Here is a 16,367-nt window from a genome sequence, read left to right as displayed (position 1 = left end):
TCAGGAGACATATATACAAAATACATAAGTACTAATTAATATGTAAATAAACTCATAACACATAAAATTACACAATAACATAAAACACAATAAAAAATATTCAAAATCAACAGAAAAGACAATGAAAGGGACAACATAAATAAGCCAGTGGGCAAACCCTGGCTGAAACAGGGAGGTGAGAGGCACTGCGTGGGTTTATTTTACATGTGGATTTCAGTTTGAAGAAGAAAAATGATGACACTAAAGAAAAATAAATGAATGGCTGAATTAAAGTTTCAGAAAATGTATGTATTCTTGTACCCTTCTGTTTATATATTTAATCAGAGCTACAATGTTAATAAATGGAGTAATAAACTCAAGAGAAGTAGATGCATCAGTTAATGTGTAAAATGAATTAACATTAATGTCATTTAATACATTTTATAAAGATGATTACAAGTTAATTAAAATGCATATTTTTGCGAGTTTTTGTATTTAACATTTTATTTTATGGTTATTGCATGTTATTTTGTGGTTTAGTTTAGTCGTACCATATTTATACACAAAATCACTATAAACTACACGGATGTAATCAAGTGCTGCACTGTTAATGGATAACACTGTTACCTCCCAGTTATGGAGTCCTAGTTTCCTAGTTTCACAGCTCCCCTATGTGTGGAGTGGGGATGTCCAAATCTTTTGTTTTTTACCACAATCCAAACACACAGGGTGGTCGGATCGATGGCTGTAAATTGCCCCTTCATTAGAATGCCTGTGAGTGTGTGCAGGAAGGTGTCCTGTAATACAGTGTAGGGCTGGATCCATTTGCAGTTAATCCTTCTGGGATTATCCCTACCATATCACTGCAGTGCTAAGTCTAAATAAAAACTGTGGGCAATGAATAAGTGAATGGACAAATTAAATAAATGGCAGATTTAAAGTGTAAATTCAGACATGCACAGCCATATAATAAAGTTTTTCAAATAATTTCTGGACAATTGTTTCATATCACTTCTTTTAATACCCAAAAGCCTTTGTGTTACAAAGTCTTTATTTTTCTAGTTTGTTACGTGATCTTTCAGAATCCCTGATTTAAATCTGGATTATTTTTTCTAGTTAATTATTAATTGCTAATGCTAATCAAATTACTTCAGAAATGGGCCTAAGCAGTAATGGTATTTATTAACATCATTTTCACTTGTTAGTATTTTCCACGTCTGTAATGAAGAAGAAATTATTTTCATAATTAGACCTGTCGACCTATTAGACCAGTAATCTGAATTCACTTTATATAAAATGGACATCTTTTTTAAATTTAACAGAAAAATGCAAAATGCTAATTGTATTTCTTTTTAAATTTTAAATAAAGAAAAATATGAAACAAGAATTTCATACCATTTTTAGCCTAGAAACCAGGAGCCGTGGCTTTGACTAGTAACCAAAATCTGTACAGTTATGCAGTTGTTGTTACTGTAAGTTACATGTGGATGTAGATGATTTTTTTTTTTTATTTTTGCAGGACACAAAGGTACCTCTGAGAATAACAACTTCAGTCTTACCACATATCTTTCTGTAGCTGCTGGTGTTCTCTTGGCCTTTTTTATTTTTGTGGTTTTGATCAGGTGAGTAATTAATCTTTTCAAGATTATTATTCAAACAAATATTTTATTATATTACTTGTGAGAAGAAAATCTAGCTGTTTTTGTTGAGCATTTTAATATTCGTCTCAAATGTTACTAGACTTTATTTTAACTATTACTAATGTACATTATTTGTCATTTAATAAGGGATTATTGAAATATAGAAAAATGCAACATATATTTAAATATGAAACAAATGTGATCTTTGTTAGAAATTTTAAAAATGGAAGCCCATTCAGACCTCTTCAATATGTGAAGAAGTTACACCTGTCACTCTACACTGTTGGCACACCTTCAACTTTGTGATTTTGTGTACAATGTACAACCTTAATTTGAAGAGACTTTCCATCCTGTACAAGAAGATGGTGGAGGGAGAACACTTTTAGTTGGCAAGACTTAACCTTTTAGACTGGCACACTGACCTGCAAGATGATGATTAATAAACATTCATTTTACTGGGATGTCATGGGCAGACATTTAAGCACATCAGATCATCAATAGAGAAAATTGCATTTTTTAGAGGCACAACTGTACTGCTACTTATTTACATCATATCCCAAATCAAACATCAGAAATAGTTTTTAATATAAGGTTACAATATAAATTAAATCCTGCCTGCATTAACATATTTAAAAAATTTTAATTATCGAAAATTGTGCAAGTACTGTTAATGACATTTAAATGACATAAAACTTTTTTGTTATTTTGCATGTCTAGTTATTGTAATTGTGGCAAAAAAAATACTTTTGAAAAAGCTAGAAAATGTATGCATGGTGTAACATTCGGGAGTATTCTGGGTTTGGGTTAACCATTTTGTTTTATTTACTTAATCAGAGAGACAGATATCACATTTTTGTTTATTAAATATTTTGTAACAGTGGAGTGTGTTACATGTGATTGAAATTTGCTCAGACCACTGCGCAGGTAGTACAGTCAGACATAAGGTGCAGACACACGCACATCACTCTGCTGCCATTTCAATAGCTTGGACTGACGACTGAGGATCTGTTTGCCAACGGGAGCAGTTGCCTGACATGTAAAAGAGGAAAATACTTTAGGCAAAATATGCAAGTTGAAATAGCCTGACTCAAGCTAAATTTGAAACAGTAAACTAATCCATAACTTATCCACATCAGAGGTAATTATACTTCAGTATACCATAGAAACATCAGACAAAATGATCTAAAATCATTGAAGTAGCAAACTTTGTGAAAACCAATGCTTGTGTCATTCTCAAAACATTTGGCCACAATTGTATTGGTCAAAAAATATTTCAAATTTCCCTGCTTCTCCACTGAACTCAGAAATTATTCAAATTAATGTTTTGCCAGCCACCAAATTAAACCTGTATGCTGTGGATGGTCAATTTGCTGCAATTCAGGAAAGAACTGCTGTGGCGCTAACACAATGTACAGGCCATCAGATTGCCCTGATGATGAGTTGGGCAGGATGCCTGATTGACAGTAAGTTGCATAACGGGTATGTGGAGTGCTGCAGTCCACACGTTTTGGAAAGGTTTATCCTACATTTTACAACCCTGGTAATATTTGTAAATGCAGACGGGTACTATATTTAAGAAGAGAGAATACATAGGAGCCCAGTGCAAAAGACAGTGGCTGATCTTTGACAGATCACAGAAAGAAAGCCTGACAATGAAGGCCTTTTATCCATCCTGGCCATGCTATGCGATAGGTGTGAGGGGACAGTGCAGGGGTAGCTCTATCAAGTGCACATTTGTTATTTTATGATGTATTTCCAGTAGCACATAACAGCAGGAAAGTACAACTAGAGATATTAACCTTCACAGGGTATGGAGGGATGGTTTGTAACTGTTAAATAAATACACCAGAAATTGAGTTTAGCTGCTATTTGGTATGTGCCAGATTTTTCCACCTCAGTGTTCATTACAATAGTAATAATGAAACATTTTGAGATGCCAAAATGAAAGACACTAGTAGCATTTTGCCAGCACTGTCTTCCTTTTAAATACTTGAATTAGGCCCCCACAAAGTCTACTCTGCTTGATACTAAACAGGTTTAATTCTCTGAGTCTATCAGAGTACAACATGTCCTTAAGTCCTGGGATGCACTTGGTTGCTCTCCTCTGCACAGCTTCATGTGCTGCTATGGCTATGGTGATCAGAATTGCACACAGTTCTCCAGATGCAGTCTTACTGGGAATGTCTTTTGATTTACATTCAACAGTTTTTATGATATTACATTTTATTTGCCTTTTTAAACACTTCTGCACATTGCATAGATGATGAAAATGCATCAACATAAACCCCTAAATCCTTTTCAGAGGTTGCTCACTGTATGACAGTGTCTCCCTTCTTGTATTTATAACTGATATTTCTTTTGACCATCTGTAGCACTTTGCACTTTTCTACTTCGGACTGCATTTTCCAGGTATTCACCCAGTTCTGAAGCTTGTCCAAGTCTTTTTGTATCATTTTGCTGCCTTCTCAGTGTATGCCATTGCTCCAGTATTAGTGTTATCTGCAAATTTCACAATCTTAATAACTATACTGAAATCTATGTCGTTAACATAAATAAGAAAAAGTAAAGATGATGAACATTAATGTAAAATGCCACATAAATGGTGGTATTAAAAAATGTACACACTATCAGGGCCCTTACCTGGCTGGGATGCCTGTCTACTTGAAGGACTGGGGGAGAGAACATGCACAGGCCATTACCTCCCCCGGAGCACTGGATGGCAGCCTCCTTGCGTTGCTGCAGCACCACAGACTTTCACAGGGCTTCATGGTAGTTGGAGATCATGTACATCCCTGTTGGATTCTGTGAGTGCCGCCAGGGGGTGCTGCAAGAGTTGCAGAGCCCTAACTCACTGGGCTTCCACCTAATCCAGAAGTGCTCCTGAAACATGCTGACGGACCTCTGGAAGTGCTCCCGGGTGCAGGATAAAATGAGCCAGCTGTCACTACTCCAAGAGCCAGAGTCAGGAAGGAGAGAACGATGCTTGCAGAGAGGAGTGAAGGCAGAGAAAACAAAGACAGGAAGAGCTGTGCTTTTATTGTGTCTTGTACTATGTTTTGGTACTGTGCTGTGGGAAATGATTGAAAAGCATTTCTCATGAATAAACAGCCAGTGTGTGTTGAAGAAATTGTGTCTGTGTCTGTCTGTGTTGGGTGTTGAGGAGCTGAGCACCACCTACAGGCCACTACACACATGTCTCAAAATAATTTTTGTGGACATAAATATTACACTTTTTGTGCCAAAACATCAATTTTTTATGACATTCCTCAAAACAAATTCTATGGCTATGAAAATATTTAACTACATATTTACATGTAAACTGACATAAAAGCATTCACCTTAATAACAGGCTGTCTGTTTGTTTGCTGAAGTGTCACCCGCTGCACTTGGGTCCCAATTTAGGTGGTTCGGTGTGTGGTGGGTGCAGCAATGCGCTATCAATGCCTGCTCTCAACCTGTCCTGTCTACTCTGTCTGTTGAAATGTGTTTGTCATTCCAATAGATGGCACATCACAAACATTTACTCTTCTTTTGCAAATCTTATATACCAAATGGTATATAATGGAGACATATGCATTACATGGTGCCCTGCAAACATTAACACTGAGGTCTCTGTTGATTACTTAGATTTTAACTCGTCTTAGATGGGTAGCATGGCTAGAATATGATTTATTCGGACTGCCCACCTATATACAAACTGTCAATGACAATGAAATCAGATTCCAATCATTCTTGCACAACGTTAAACACAGAGAAACTGCATTACAAATCCATTAAAAGTGAGTAAGTCACACACTTTTTACCGACTGTATTTCTTTTATTAAGTTAATGTAAAACACAGTACCTATAACATCAACAGCTCTCTGTCTCTCAGTGACTTTCCTCATTCTTTCTCTCTCTCTTTCTCTGTTTCTCCTTCTCTCTGATATTGGCTGTACTACTTCATATTTACTCAAACTCTTTGGCAGTGAGCAGCCTTGAAACTCACACTCTATGACCATTTCTAGATTCAATCCCTGAAGTCCTAGGCTTGCCTGCATATGTTCCTCCGCCTCTACTAATCCATAGTTGACAATTAAAGGATGAAGCACCCTTATTAGACCCGGTACACTTATTTCAGGTGGAACAGCAACAGTTTAGATTGTTCTTATTTCATCGTAACCAGTCCTCAATTACACTTCTTCGTCCCCACTTTAGTGCCTTGAAATAATTATTTTGATGCCACGGGTTTATCCAATGATGTATACCACCACCTTGGAAGCGGTTTTGCCCAAACCAGCATTTGGAGGAGCCCTCCATACCCGACCTGTCTAATGCTATGCATTAGCTACATTCCCCTTCTGCTCTATTAACCCACTGCCTACTCATGTATCCTGTTATACTTGTCATGTGCAGCAAGCAACCTGGTGGAAACATCTGCACAGGAGTCATAACCTAAAGCACAGTTTATTACAATAGGCAGAAGAGCACATGCCTGCAGGAGATGAAATGCAATCTGTGGCAACACAATGAGTGGACAAAGGTGATAAAGTCTGTTGAGTTTATATTTTGTGCAAAGCCAGCTAACATGTAAAGTAACACGTTGAAATTATTCAGGTTAACTTTCTTGAAAATATTAAATACACCATAGTTCAATAAATGTAATGAAGCACATTTATAAACCTTTGCAAACTAGACGTTTATCCAAATGATCAGTCTGGAAGAGGCTAAAAATGTATTCATAAAGCTCAGATACAAAAATGTTTAAGTAATAGTCTACCATCCCAAAACTGCCTATCCAGATAAAACCATTATAAAGTGTACAAGAATCCAAATGTCATACAGAGTCTAAGAATGACATCCTGCAATCTATGGGCCATTTTTCATGACCTCCACTATCCAAAAAAAAAAAAAAAAGAATTCATGAAACAGTAGTGGGGTGAAAGACGTAGCTCACTAAAAAGATATTTGATTGATGTCTCCGTTTTGTCAAAAACCTTCTGGATGATCCCAAAATGTATGGAAGAAATGCTCTGTGGACAGATGAGTTAAAAGTAGGAGTGTTTGAGGAACATTTTATGTCCAGAAAACACCAAACTGAGCATTCACGATAAGAACCTTACGGAAGTTGTGAAATATTTACTGTATGTGGTAATGTAGTGTCACAGTTTAGAGTTCCTTTTTTGGTTGAGGACTTACATAATCTGGCATCATTAATGGAAACGCAAATTTAGCTTAATATAAGAGAACTGTAAAGGAAATGTGAAGCCAGTCTGTTTATTAGCTAAAGCTGTAAAATAATTGCCCCATACTGAGAGAAAATGATTTCAGACTTAAAAGTCTGGAACAGAAGATGAGGTAGAAAAGATTCAGTGCCTCAAATAGTAAGGTCCAGGTCTAAATAGCATAGGATATTTTGAAATTAGTAGATTATGGTAGAAAACCATCTAAAACCCAAAGTGAAGTGGAAGCAAGAACCGAGATTAATTCCATGCATAGTTTAAGGGAGAATTTGTACTGACCTGAATCCCTACAAGGATGTGTTTTGTGAAGGGGGCTCCTCATATTCTGGTAACCTGACCAAGATGGTTAGCAATACGTTTCCCAGACAGGAAACCAGAATAAGGGATAGTCAATTGAGGGCTAACTGCTGGGGCAAAATGTTCCTCCACTAAGATGGGTGGCAGCATACCACTGTAAGTACTCCTGGCAGGCATCCTGCAGGGCTGCATGGGAGCTATAGTTGCAGTTAGCAGTCCTGTTGAACAACTACGGAGTGGCTAGAGGGAGTTTCTGGGTGGGCAGCTTCTCTGTTGTCATCTCTCTGTCCCTGAAGGTATTCTGCAGTATATCTACTGTATGATGTACTAGAAGAGTTCCTGGGTACTGCTTTATCAGAGGAGTCAGAAGAGAAGGAAAGGTGAAGATTCACATGCAATAGAGGAGTAGGAGAATAAAATCTTAGTGTCTTGTTATAATTTTCTACAATGTGATATAATTATGACAAATAAAAATTGTTTTTTTGTACCCAAATTGGATCTTGTCAGTCACGCCCTGCATTTATTGTGAAAGATGCCCACTGCCTTGTCACAGTTACTGTTTATATTCCCTACAAGGTACCAGCTATATTTAAGGAGTTTCTAATAATTGTGTTATCATTTGTTTTTAAGACAAATAACCAATAAACTATACTTTGCAAATGTCGCTGTGCAAATGATAAACATTTCACTAAAGTGTCTTCAGCCATTTAACTCAAATCTTCCACTATGTTTACTGGACAGTCACCATTTCACAGAAGATCTTAAACTATTGCTTTTTTTTCTTTTACAAAAAAGATTTCAGCAATGAGGTGTTATCAGACAAAAATATTAAAATGATTATGAAGTGAACTGCATTAATTCAATTAATTTCTCCACAGATTCTACTGCAAATCAAAATTATTGGAAATGAAGCAGTCCAGAGAAAATCAGGTACATAGTATGCTATTTAAAATATTGGGCTTTCAAAGAAACATTGCTGCTTATTACTTTTGGTCTTTCACTTAAATAGTACCATCTTAGCAATGACTTGGTTTATTGAAACTAAAACAGATTTACTAAATGCCATGTAGATCCCAAAAAAGCAAAATAAAATTATGCAATTCTGAGTCAACTGCAATACGACCTTTTGATTTTAAGTTGCTTGGTTTTACAATATAAACAGTGTGGCTCGGAAGTGGAAATCTAAATGGAAGTAAAACTGTGAGCAAAAAAATAAGAAAAAATTACTTTAATAGATAAAAGAAGGTCATGGAAGTAGTTGGGGATATTCCTGAACTTGACAAGTCCCTGGGAAACCTTTTCCCAACTTTTCAAACTTTTTGGTTAAATTTGCACCACTCCATGGTGAGAGGAAGACATTTATACTGTATAAGCCTCTGATTAGCAGAGCATTTTAACTACTGAGACATAAGTGAGAGAGGGAAAAGTTTTTCTATTAATTATTTGCTAAATCTTCCTGTTTTTGCATGGTCTTAGACATTAGCAAAGTAGCAGAGTGGCACAGTGGTCATCGTTTCTGGCTAATTGCATTTTGTGTTTGATTCTTCCATTTGGTTCTTAGCTACAGAAATCTTGGACATTCTTCCTGTGTTTACATGGACATTCTTCCAGATACTTTGGTTTTCCTACCACTTCCACAAAAAAAAGTTAATGTTAACTTAACTGGCCTTTGTTTGTTTGTGTTTTCCTGTGAGTGGCTGGTTTCTGCCTTTTGCTCAGTTTTGTCAGGATAAACTTGACTCCAACCACAGCACTGAATGCCTTATGTAGATGTATAAAATGTTTTGTGTAGAGAGTCCCTTTATGTTGCTATAAATTGAGTGATGGATTGACACTTAATAGGCGTCTTACTGACTTTTTACACGGACTTTGAAAAAATGTCCTGCATTGTCTGCTGTATAGTGAGTGCAACTTGTCTTGCTCACATTTATTTTTCCAATCACCCGTTTCCCAAACTTACTTAATCCTACTTCAGGGTCGTACTCCATCATAGAGCAGATCAGAAAGTACACTCACTCTCACCTGGCCAATCTGTAGTTGCCATATGATCCCATGTGCATCTATTTGGAAGGGAAACTGTAATACTATAGAATTTTATATCTATTTGCTGAAGGAATGATGTCTTACTCAGAATTGGATGGTATTATTGTACAGCTTTGGCTACATTTGTACAAAAATAAAAACAATACACTGATACACTGTTTTCCTTTGTTCATTTTCAAAGAATCACTAAAAAACATTCATTTTTTACTTGTTGTGCTTGTTGTACAAGTACACTCACATTGTACATAAGCTTACATCCTTTTTTTTTTTTTTTTTTTTACATTTGGAGCACATACTGTACATGTTAAGCAACATGCGCAGTGTTAGAGTGGATACAAGGTGGAAACTGACCCAGCAACAATCTGGTTATTTCTTTCTCTGACAAATTAAAATTATTCACTAGCATGTTTTTTTTCTTTATACATTTTCATTTTTGGCTACTTTTCAGTCATCAAAATAGTTTAATTGTCATTCATTCAACATATTAAATTTACATTTGGTATGGAATGCAAGTGATCAAATTTTTATTAAAATACAAAATAGACAGTTTAAAGTGATCCAAAGGAAGCTCAACCACCAACAATGAGCCACAAACTCCCCTAAAAGGATTGTTTGTGACATTTTATAGGTTTCTAATATATTAATATTGACCATGTAAATAATGAGTTGCATATTTAAAAACAAAAATAAAAACTGTCTTTATTCACACTTTTTTTAGTGTAGGTTACATTTCTTTTTCATTTCTGCTCTGCTGATATATCAGGCTTTCTAGTCATGTGAGCGTCAAAAGTAAAAAGACAAGCAGGAGTTAAGTTACACATAAAATAATGTATTATTGATAATAATCATAAATAATAACAATATGCAAAGTACATTTGAATATTGGCAACCATACAACCTGATTAAATGGTGATGTGTAGTTTCAGGCGGCACACAGACTTGTAGTTATTTAAAATGTCTCTAGTTAAGGCATCATTTGTGGTCAGCGTTCTTCAGAACAGGCCACAAGCCTGTTCAAATATGGCTGCCAAGCTGTGCTCTTCATTGTGTTGTCTTCATCATCAGAGGTTAGTAAGAGATGCTTCTTTCAGATGTTAGTAAGAGAGAGAGAATGTGGTTGAGCAAGCAGATTTATAGATGTTCTGTCCAACCCCTACAGCCAATAGGGCGTCGTAGTACTTAAAGGCCTCTGAGACAAGCCAATTCCAAAACAAGCATACCTCAGACCAATGGGGAAATAGAACATCTTAACACCTGCCATCCCCCAAAATCATTTGTTGAGCTAGTTAGGCAACGTGGCTTCCTTGCGGTAGGGGGGGGGGTTAAAAGACTCTAGCAGAGAAACACCCATGTCAAGCACCCCCTTCCTCCAACTCTGTTGTAAAATTCAAAGAGACTCAGTCGTAAAGGGGGGGCAAACACGAATGCCTCTCACCAAAGTAACACTAAATTACATTGCTTTGCCTAAATTACAAATAAAGACATACAAAATATTTATCAAGTTATATGCAAAATCTTACATCACAACACATATGGAAATGCAAATGTAAAGTGAATTTCAGTTTATCTGTCTGCCTACACAACAACAAAGTGAAGACATTCTTTTGGGCAATTCAATAGAGACCCGACAAAGGTGAAATCCAAGAAATTTTAGGTAGATTTAATCAATTTAAGACTCTGATTGTAGAAATCTATTGAAAAAATATAGCACATTGCAGTCCTAGGGTGAATCACACCAGGTTGTTTTATGCTTTTTCATGTTGATTATAGAGAAAAGCCAAGCAAAATGACACATTTTATTGGCTAACTAAAATGATTACAATGTGCAAGCTTTCGAGGCAACTCAGGCCCCTTCTTCAGGCAAGATGTAATACAGAAACTGGAGTTCCCTGTGTTTATATACACACTCTAGGACAAGAAACAACATTGGTAAATCTTTAAATGAGAAATTTTAAATGTAAAAAATTAATAGATTCATTCAGGCTAGGGTTAATTTAACAAGAGAGAGGAGAACAATGAATGGTAAAGATTGTTCTTCTCTCTCTTGTTAAATTAACCCTAGCCTGAATGAATCTATTAATTTTTTTCTGGAGTTTCTGTATTACATCTTGCCTGAAGAAGGGGCCTGAGTTGCCTCGAAAGCTTGCATGTTGTAATCTTTTTAGTTAGCCAATAAAAGGTGTCATTTTGCTTGGCTTTTCTCTACATTCATAATGGCTAACACGGTACAAACACCCTAGTACAGTACTACATGTTGATTATGAAAAATATACCATGTGGCCACTAGATGGTACTGTACTCATGAAATGGGTTAATCTTTATGTATGTGTTTCAAGTAAAAAAAAAAAATCATGTAAGAAAAGGAATTGTGTTATATCAGATATTTAGTCAAACAATTTAATTTTGTAAAACTTCAAAGTAGGCACAAAAGTAGAAGCCATAACATTCTCAGACTTGCTTAGTTCATTTCAGGGTCATAGAGGCCAGTGTCTACCCAAGCCACACCAGGTGCAAGGCAGCAACCAACCCTAAATATGGTGCCAACCATCACAGGACCTACTGTCTCATTAATTGATCAAAACAACTGTTGACTTTGAATACACCACTGAAGACTGATTTAATTGAAATAATAAGCATCTCTTACATGGGCATACATTAAACCTTGTTTTAAAACTCTGCAAATAGCATCCTTAATTGTTCATTACTATCAACAACTTGGTAACTACACAAGAGTTCTTCAACTGGTGCACCATGAAAATAATAAAATAATGCTCATGGGTCCTGACCTGAGAGAGACACACTCCTCAGATGGTTGTGACCTGTCCTAGAAGGACGAGACTACTTGGAGAAGCCAACATACAGTAAATGCAGCTCTGTGATCGTCTTAGCTTTAATCACACTCAGACTCATCTAACTCCTCTATACTGTGTTCCGCTTCAGTGTCACAGCCCAGAAGTATGAAGCTCTTTCACTGTCGCTCCCGTCTATTCACTTGTTCACTCCATGCTGTCTGTGCACAGCGCACTGCTCCTTCTCATCCACACCAGTGCCTCAGCCGCCCCGTGTGACTCTAGCGCTCTTTCACCAATGCCGAGCAAAAGTGCTTCTGTTTTAGCACCTTCTACACTCAAACCTGTCTCTTACACTTCTTCTATCCTTTTTCCTGGGACTTCCTCGTCTCCCTCAGATATTTCATTTGTATAATACACTGCGCCTTCTGAAAACACAGTGCTTAGTAGCTGTCCATCCACATGGTCCTCTGCATCTCTAGCCTGATCATTACAGTATTATTGTTTCTTTATGCATCTCTGACCAAAGCACTGCCTGTGGTGTTTGCCTCGTTGCCAGCCCTGGAGAGAAGGGTCTAGCTGCAGATTGTAATACCTATGACATAATGGCCACAATGTCAGTCTCAAAACACCCTTTCACTCAGATAACCCTCCTACAACCCTAATCTTAACCATAGTGTAACGGGCCCCTAATGTTAATCATAGTCTAATGCGATGGGTGTTATGTGACTGACGTTGAGGGTGTTTCATGATGTTGGGGCATTACATGACTGACCTCATAGGTACTGTGGTCTGCAATTACACTCTGTTGGCCCTGGATGAGACAATATTTTTTAACGCGTTAAACAGGCCACATTAATCACAAAAATGAATGCATTAACTTACCAAGGCCAACTTTTTTTTTTTTAAGAAAAGTACAAGATTAACAAAAATTCATGAAAGCGATACAATATATATTTTTTTAATTTTCCCCATGGAATTAATAAAGTTTATCTAAACTGAAACACCTAGTGCATCTTTTGGATGGTCCTAAAACAGATCATTCTACTTGACCTGCATACCATTCCCTTGTGGTGCCCATGTTGTTGCATGGTCATAGAGATTAACATTGCTGTTATCATTCTCTTTAAGATTGTCTAGGCCTTGTATATTTCTGTTCCTGTTTGGTATCATCTTGTCTGCAATCACAGTCTTTGTCCAGATCCCCTACACCCTCCCCTTGAATTTATCACTCGAATAATATGCATGGCTTGTCTAACAAGAATTTTCAGTGATAGACAATCTTTTATGAAAACTAATCTACAGAATATGAAACAAACCAATGAATAAGAACTCTACATTAAATATAATTTCTTGCCTCATAGAGAGTACTTGCATGTTTTTAATTACATTTAGCCTATCCCTTTTTATTAGATCATAAAAATACTGAAAATAATGCATAAGTAAACTAAACTGTAAGGGACTGCTGTTTTTGTAGTACCACTGAGTCTTATACCTCTTTTCTGATTTGGTTTTCAGGAATTACAAGACTTTGAGCCTTACTCAGTCTACACAGAGAGAGTGAATGTCATCTATGAAAAATAAGATGATGAAATAACTACATGGAGCCAGTCCTTGGGAATTACTGTTCCTGAAAAGTGTATTGCCTCTGCCAACTAAATATTTCATTATTAATTTCATTAAAGTATGTTTCACAATACAGTATCATATACTGTAAATGAGTAACAGACTGTGAATTTTAATTAATAATAATTCTACATTGTGCTTAGAGTGAAGGAATTAGAATTTGACAGAGATGACCAATTTGACAATGACACAAATAGATTATTGGATGAGTCTGAGCACACCTTAGTACAGGCAGTAGACATTATAGTAGACTGTGGTGCTACAGCTGGAGACAGGCCTTATTGAGATGAAATGAGTTTATGAATAAACAATCCACACAAAAAGAATAAACATAGCTCACTATATTCAAAAGTAGCTCGTTCTGCCACAAATAAAAATTTGTCAGGCCTTTAAGGGCAACATGCAATGGATTTGAAGATGAAATTGGGAATAAAACAAAATTAGCTGAGGTCATAACCAGAAAGACAAATGTTGTTTAACAAACACAATCTACAAAGGAAAATTCAAAGTCCAGCAGCCATACCACATGCACTTCAGAACAAGTAATCCACCTGAAGCTAAGCATGGTTCAGCCCAGACAGTACTTGGATGGCAGACCAACCAGGAAAAGTTTGGGTTGCTGCTAGAAGAGGTTTGGGTGAGTCCAGTGGGAGCGCTGATTGTGGATCCCAATGCCCCAGTAGATTGACGATGAGACATAAAATGAAGGTCCTGACTCTCTGTGGTCATAAAAGAATAGGCATCCTTCGTAAAAGGTAGGGTGTATCCCAGTGTCCTTAATAAATTTCCCTCTAGGGCCTAGTCATTCTGGCCCCCTAATCATCCCCTGCCTCTAATTGGCTATCTACATCTCACCCCTTTACCATCTATCAGCTAATGTGTGGTGAGTGTACTGACACAAAATGGCTTCCGTTGTATCATCCTGGTAGATGCTGAACATTAGTGGTGGTTGAAATGGCTCCTCAGTCACTATGTAAAGCACTATGAGTAGATGAGAAATCTAATACATATATAAAAACAATTATTTACTTTCTGGATGTAGAACCCATCAAAACATACAAGAGAAATAACAATTAAAAAGAGTGACTTTCAAAACATTAGAAAAAAACAAGAATCTCCAACAGAAAAATATTTGAAGCCAGGAGAAATTTAGTAAAATGTTTATGAACTGCATGGTTATTCAACAACTACTAACCTCCACATTTGTGTTTTGACAGCATCTAGATTCAGCAGGCTACTTCCTATCTAAAACCCTAAATAATTTTAATATTTGTAGTTATGTCTAGTTTCATGACTGAAGTACATTACGATATGAACAAAGGGATACCTACTGTAGATGAAGCCAACAGACAAACCTGAAGCTTACCATATGTTTGCTTCACTCAATAAAAATTGATTGTATAGAAATTATGTTTACTGTCTTTAACACGTTAAATTAAAAGCCATCCATTGTATGTAATATGTGTCATTTAATTTGCTGTTTTGAAATGTGATTTTGTGTATAATTTAATGCCAAGCAGACTTGAGACATCATAACCAGATCCATTATCATTACAATAATGCTATCACTATTTAAGATGGCTACATGGTATTTCAAATTACTACATTTTTGGATAAGGTCTCAATTTGAGATTCTTGAAAGCTACTTAGGGAAAGGATTATTAGACAGTCAGGACCTTTTTGTTTTGTTCTTGGAGACCTGATGTAGAGTGTAGAACCATTTCCCTCAGCTTAATTTCCCAGTCCATATCTCAAATCTCTGTGTCCTTTTAGTTCAGAACAATCAGAAAGAGGTTAAAGCGAATTTCACTACAATTTTACCTAGAGAAGGTACCTCCTCCAAAATAAATTATGAGAAAGAGAACAGAGATCCAAAGGTAGAAATAGATGAGGTTAAAAAGGGATTTTAGTGGATGCTAAAAGTTAGGAAGTTAGTACATTAAGGTTCAAGAGGTGAGTATAGATCTAAGCCTTTTTGTTTTACAGACTAGTCTTTGTTCCTTGGGGGGTCAAGGTTTTCTCATCTTCTGGATCAAGAGCTTCTTGTCTCGTCTCATTATCCCTGTAGGGTCAAGATCTTCTTATTCCATCTTTCCAAAATCAGGGTCTTCTCCTCTCTTTATCCTTCCAAGGTCAATGTCTTTATATTTAATCATCGCAGCTGTGAAAATTACTTTTGTTTTGTGGAATTTTTGGGATTTATTGGGGTGTCTGGAAACTACCCCTTAGAAGGATTTAGGTTTATTTAGTCTTTTTGTTGTTATATAAATATATATATTTCATATTGTGTTATTCTTTGTTGGACATGTTCTTTCTGTGTATTATTTTTTTGGATGTTGCTTGTTAAATATTGTATAATTTTGTATTATGTTAACATTACACATATTAGTTTTCTTTGTTATTGCCAAACTGCCCTGTCTCCTTTATGTAAAGTCCAAGGAAGCAGGGCTACCTGATTATGCCGCTGAGGTTCTGAACCTGTAATATAAATGGAGAAGCTATAAATTTAGATGGTTTTGACTCTTGATTTTTAATTTATGATTCTTATTTGGATATCCTGGTTTTGACCCTACTTCTTCTATAAGGGGATATGATATGGATTTGCTGATTGTTGGATTTGTTGTCTTTAGGTTTTCCTTCAAAGAACAGACACCATCAATCCAATCTCAATACACCCAGATAACCACAATTAAATTATGCAATAACACAGGTTGATACTACACTGACATTTTACAGCTTAAAAGCATGCATATACATTTTATATATACATA

At 36.3% G+C, this 16,367-nt stretch overlaps 1 long non-coding RNA gene across 1 annotated transcript; it reads left to right on the top strand.

Moving 5' to 3' along the window:
• The first annotated feature begins 1,076 nt into the window (after positions 1-1,076).
• On the top strand, positions 1,077-15,881 carry LOC127527630 (uncharacterized). The gene is made up of 3 exons (XR_007934819.1): positions 1,077-1,601; positions 8,017-8,068; positions 13,489-15,881. It is a non-coding gene; the product is annotated as an uncharacterized LOC127527630 (long non-coding RNA).
• The last annotated feature ends 486 nt before the right edge of the window (positions 15,882-16,367 follow it).

The sequence above is a fragment of the Erpetoichthys calabaricus genome, chromosome 4, assembly GCF_900747795.2.
Source record: "Erpetoichthys calabaricus chromosome 4, fErpCal1.3, whole genome shotgun sequence".
NCBI classification, from domain to species: Eukaryota; Metazoa; Chordata; class Cladistia; order Polypteriformes; family Polypteridae; genus Erpetoichthys; species Erpetoichthys calabaricus.
The sequence above is the reverse complement of the archived record's forward strand: the minus strand, read 5'-3'. Positions and strand labels throughout refer to the sequence as shown.